General features: G+C 51.0%; 1 long non-coding RNA gene across 1 annotated transcript in view; it reads right to left on the bottom strand.

The window, feature by feature from the left end:
* Positions 1-5,254: 5,254 nt before the first annotated feature.
* LOC139026198 (uncharacterized) overlaps positions 5,255-5,672 on the bottom strand; it is a 3,383-nt gene continuing 2,965 nt past the window's right edge. The window contains exon 2 of the long non-coding RNA XR_011477950.1: positions 5,255-5,672. This exon is cut by the window's right edge and continues 2,811 nt beyond it. This is a non-coding gene — a long non-coding RNA (uncharacterized lncRNA).

Below are 5,672 nucleotides of genomic sequence, written 5' to 3' on the forward strand. Positions count from 1 at the left end.
AACCGTCCGCAGGGCCGTATTGCATGGAATAGCGGCCTCGGTGTGGACGGTCGGGGTTTGGATCACATACACAGTGTGTCACTCGTTCGTTTTTACCAGCCATCGGCCCGGTTGTGTCAATTTAACGTTGATCCTAAGCTACAATGGATCCAATTATTTATTTACCGTTTACGACAAAACCACCGTGCCAGGTATCCCGCACCAAACCATGAAACGCCACCCCCCTCGCTCCCTTTCTCTTGCTCTCACGGTAAAGATGGTCTATGCATTATTAATGACCGATTCCCGGGGTTTTGTTCGCGCCTGCAGTCGGTGCTCTGCGCTTTGTTGACTCGTTTTAATTAGTGTTTGGCGACGGCTTTTTATCAGAGCGGTTGTGACGAGGAGAGATGTTTTTGTTGATCGTCAATAGACTGCTTCTCTTTTTCTTTTTCTTCTTCAATAATAAACCTCCTTCCATTTGATACAGACACCCTCTCTTCATCTCCTCTTCATCTCCCTCTTTGTCTCACACACACACACACACACAACAGTTACCTCCCCATCTGAGCATCAGCCCAATTTCAGACCTGTGATGGAAATGCCTCTTAAACCGTATGATGTCGTCAATGGTGATAGTAATAGTAGTGCCCTGGGGTGGATGATACCAAGCTGACACTGATCTCACAACACTGGTGACGTCCATAACACTCACTACTCACTGTCCTGCTGTCTGTGTGTTCTGACTATCGCCTGCTTTGTGTCGGCAGGTAGCCTAGTGGTTAAGAGGGTTGGACGTGTGGTGTGTACAGTCATGTCAGGGATTGTCTGCATACTGTCCTGTCTGGTATTGCCTGCATACTGTCCTGGTCTGGTATTGCCTGCAGACGGTCCTGTCTGGTATTGCCTGCAGACGGTCCTGTCTGTATTGCCTGCAGACGGTCTGTCTGGTATTGCCTGCAGACGGTCCCTGCCTGGATTGCTGCAGACGGTCCTGCCTGGTATTGCCTGCAGGCGGTCCTGTCTGGTATTGCCTGAGACGGTCCTGCCTGGTATTGCCTGCAGACGGTCCTGCCTGGTATTGCCTCGTACTGCATAGTTTCAGTCATCAGCTAACTGCAAGACAAGGTCTTTCTGGACAGGAGATTTTGGAGGAGTGTGGCGAGGAGAGATGGGAGGAGACAGGTGTATGATGAAGAACCAATGAGAGAGTTTGATAGACACACAGGTCCCCCCTCTGGTTTACCTGGAGGATTACAAGAAATGTTCAAAGGCTCAATTCCAATATGATGTCTGGTTCCCCTCCACTCCTTCTCCCCTCCAGGTGCCGGGGGGCTCCTGCATCCGCCATCGTAGCTGTCTGAGCCTGGCAGTGGACTGCGCGCAGGTGCCGGGGGCAACGACCCCGTGACCTTCATCCGGGAGTCTCTGTGTCACCTGACTTCTGCAAAGACCCACGGCCGTCAATATGGGCCGGGCGCCCGAGAATGATGGAGTTTGCCGAGAACGAGAGCATGGAGAAAAACCCAGAAAACTCACAGAGAGGTATGGAGAGAGGGATGAATTTGGAGAGATGGAGGAGGGATGGAATGTATGGAGAGGAATGAATGTAGGGAGAGAGGGAGGGAATAGATGTATGGAGAGAAAGGGATGGGAGGGATGGATGTAGGGAGAGAAGAGAGGGATGGATGTAGGGAGAGAGGGAAGGGATGGATGTAGGGAGAGAGAGTGATGGATGTAGGGAGAGAGAGAGATGGATGTGGGAAGAAGGAGAGGGATGGATGTAGGAGAGAGGAGGGGATGGATGTAGGGAGAGAGAGAGGGATGGATGTAAGGGAGAGAGAGAGGGATGGATGTAGGGGAGAAGAGAGGGTGGATGTAAGGGAGAGAGGGTGATGGATGTAGGGAGAGAGAGGGATGGATGTAGGGAGAGAGAAGAGGGATGGATGTAGGGAGAGAAAAGAGGGATGGATGGATGTATGTAGGGAGAGAAAGGAGGGTTGATGTAGGGAGAGAAAGGGATGGGAGGGATGGATGTAGGGAGTGGAAGCAGAGGGAGTGGATGTAAATGTAGGGAGAGAAAGAGGGATTGATGTAGGGAGAGAAAGGGATGAGAGGGATGGATGTAGGGAGAGAAAGAGGGATGGATGTAGGGAGAGAAAGAGGGATGGATGTAAGGGAGAGAAAGAGGGATGGATGGATGTATGTAGGGAGGTGAGAAGAGAGAGGGATGAATGTATGTAGGGAGAGAAAGAGGATTGATGTAGGGAGAGAAAGGGATGGGAGGGATGGATGTAGGGAAGTGAGAGAGGGAAGGATGTATGTAGGGAGAGAAAGAGGGATGAGTAGGGAGAGAAAGGGATGGGATGGATGTAGGGAGAGAGAGAGAGGAGGGATGGATGTAGGGAGAGAAAGGGATGGGAGGGATGGATGTAGGGAGAGAGGGAGCGGGGATGGATGTAGGGAGAAGGGACGGGATGGATGTAGGGAGAGAGAGAGGGATGGATGAGGGAGAGAAAGGGATGGAGGGATGGATGTAGGGGAGAGGGAGCGGATGGAGAGGGGAGGAGCGGAGATGAGGGAGGGATCGGAATGGTGAGGGAGAGAGGGAGCGGGATGGATGTAGGGAGGAAAAGAGGGATGGATGTAGGGAGAGAGGGAGCGGGATGGATGTAGGGAGAGAGGGAGTGATGGGTATAGGCCGGAGAGGGAGAGATACCAAAAGAGACGAGAGGGAGGGCGACCAGCGAGAGGGAGAACCCAGAGAGAGAGGGGAGACCCAGAGGGAGACCCAGAGCGAGAGAGAGGAGGGAGACCAGAGAGAGAGAGAGAGAGGGAGACCCAGAGAGAGAAGAGGGAGACCCAGAGAGAGAGAGAGAGGGAGACCCAGAGAGAGAGGGAACCCAGAGAGAGGGGAGACCCAGAGAGAGAGGGAGACCCAGAGCGAGAGAGAGGGAGACCCCAGAGAGAGAGGGAGACCCAGAGAGAGAGGGAACCCCAGAGAGAGAGAGAGGGGAACCCAGAGAGAGAGGGCGGGGACCCAGAAGAGAGAGAGGAGACCAGAGAGAGGAGAGAGAGGGGAGACTCCAGAGAGAGAGAGAGGGGGCCGACCCCAGAGAGAGAGAGAGGGGAGACCCAGAGAGGAGGAGAGAGGGGAGACCCAGAGAGAGCCAGAGAGGGGAGACCAGAGAGAGAGGAGAGGGAGACCCAAGAGAGAAGAGGGGAGACCCAGAGAGAGAGAGAAGGGGAGACCAAGAGAGAGAGAGGGGGAGAACCCAGAGAGAGGAAGAGAGGGGGGAGACCCAGAGAGAGAGAGAGGGGGGGAGACCCAGAGAGAGGGGGGAGACCCAGAGAGAGAGAGAAGAGAGGGAGACCCAGAGCAGGTGAGAGAAGAGGGGAGAGACCAGAGAGAGAGAGGGGGACCAGAGAGAGAGGAGGGGGAGAACCCCAGAGAGAAGAGAGAGAGAGAGGGAGCCGCCAAGAGGGAGACCCCAGAGAGAGAGAGAGGGGGGAGCCCAGAGAGAGAGAGAGAGGGGGAGGACCGCAGAGAGAGAGAGAGGGGGGGAAGACCCAGGACGGTAGTAATCGGTGGAAATAGCGGGGACGGTCAAAACACACAGGCCCTGGACTTCAACAAAGAGCCTATCACAGGCCACAAGACCTTCGCCCATGCACAACACCGTCCAGATCTGCTCTGTGACAGAACCGAGGGCAGGATGCACAACACCGTCCAGATMTGCTCTGTGACAGAACCGAGGGCAGGGTGCACAGCTCACACAAAATATCCACCCTGTTTGACACAAAGACACCCGCAGTCAACATAGCTACACACACTGTGGTGGAAACACTGCTAGGAAAAACACACACACACACACACACACACACACACACACACACACACACACGACGAGGTGACACGTAGTGAGGATGGAATAGGAAACGGAAGAGGGAGAAGACAGAGTGAGTAATATTTCTTGCCTTCATGGACTTGATCGCTTCATAGCCGTCCTGCACTGTGCGGACCTCGTCGAACACAGTCTCCTGCGGTAGGAGCAGCTGGTTAAGAATCTGCAGAGACCCGGCCCGGTAACGGATCGCCTCGAGCGTCATGACCCGCGAACGAGATGGATCGGATGGCACAACACACACACACTCCGCCCGGTTGCTGTTTCGAATCGTCGTGGGTTGGTAGAGGATAAAAGTGCTGGAAAATGAATATTAACTGTCTGGGGGGAAAAAAGAGAAGGGGAGCTCAGGAAACCTCTGTCTGACACACATACGGAACCACGTGCTTACCCCGGCAGGAAACCGACCCTGCCTTTCTGAGCTCTGTCCACGCCCACCTCTCGCGCGCTCTTTTCGACGGTGACAGGCCTTCTCTCTTCTCCCTTCTTCTCTCTTCTCTCCCTCTTCTCTCTTCTTCTCTCTGCCCTCTGTTTTGTTTGTAGAAATGTAACGTTCAGATCACTTGTATTAGCGTAACTGGAGGAGTTGAGCCGGTGCTCTTTCTTTCCCTTCAACAATGGAGCAGGCTGCAGCCTCCTCTCGGGGTTTAGGGAGAACGATGGAACAAATACCGAAGCCATTGTCTATAGTCCTCTCTCTGCAGCTATAGACTGTACTATAGTCCTCTCTCTGCAGCTATAGACTGTACTATAGTCCTCTCTCTGCAGCTATAGAGCTACACAGATTATACTGTACAGACTAGACTAGCGCTATAGTGAGTCTGAGCTATATACAACGTTATAAACCTCTCTGTATAGATTGTACTGTAGTAATCTCTGCAGCTATAGACTGTACTATAATCCTCTCTGTATAGACTGTTTTATAGTCCTCTTTGTATAGACTTTCCCATAGTCCTCTCTATATAGACTGTACTATAGTCCTCTCTATATAGACTGTACTATAGTCCTCTCTGTATAGACTGTACTATAATCCTCTCTGCAGCTATAGACTGTACTATAATCCACTCTGCAGCTATAGACTGTACTATAGTCCTCTCTGTATAGACTGTACTATAGTCCTCCCTGGAGCGGTATACTGATTTATAGACTATAGTCAGTCTAGAGTAGACTATAGAGTCTATAGAATGTACTATAGAGACTTGACTAGCTGTATACTGAGCTATATATGATAGTCAGTCTAGAGAGATGATGTAGACAATACTGGTGTCTGGAGATGTGATCTGGAACCTCCACTGACTGGTAGTTCATCAATCACTCTTACACACACACACACACACACAAATACATTAAACAAACACAATATACAGGCGTAATTGATTCTGATATTTTAATCCAACCATGATTCCCCTCCCAAGACATTTGACCACATCATTGTAATGCCAGTTAATAGTTCATTATCCATCACCTTTGGACACACACACACTTCCTTCATTTAAAAATAGAGCCATAGTCAATGCTGTGTATATAATATATTAACAGGTCTATACTAACTGATTGCCAACAATGGATACATTTTTTAAAACATAAAAAAACAAACAAAACAAAAAACAGTGCTGATCTGGGATCAGTTTAGCCACCAGGACTGGGGGACTGGGCCTGTATCCACAAAGCTTCTCAGAGCAGCAGTGCTGATCTGGGATCAGTTTAGCCTTTTAGATCATAATGAATCAGATTATATGGACAGGTTGGGACCTGATCCTGGATCAGCACTGCCTTTTAGATCATAAT

Source organism: Salvelinus sp. IW2-2015, unplaced genomic scaffold (assembly GCF_002910315.2).
Source record: "Salvelinus sp. IW2-2015 unplaced genomic scaffold, ASM291031v2 Un_scaffold4102, whole genome shotgun sequence".
Classification (NCBI taxonomy): domain Eukaryota; kingdom Metazoa; phylum Chordata; class Actinopteri; order Salmoniformes; family Salmonidae; genus Salvelinus; species Salvelinus sp. IW2-2015.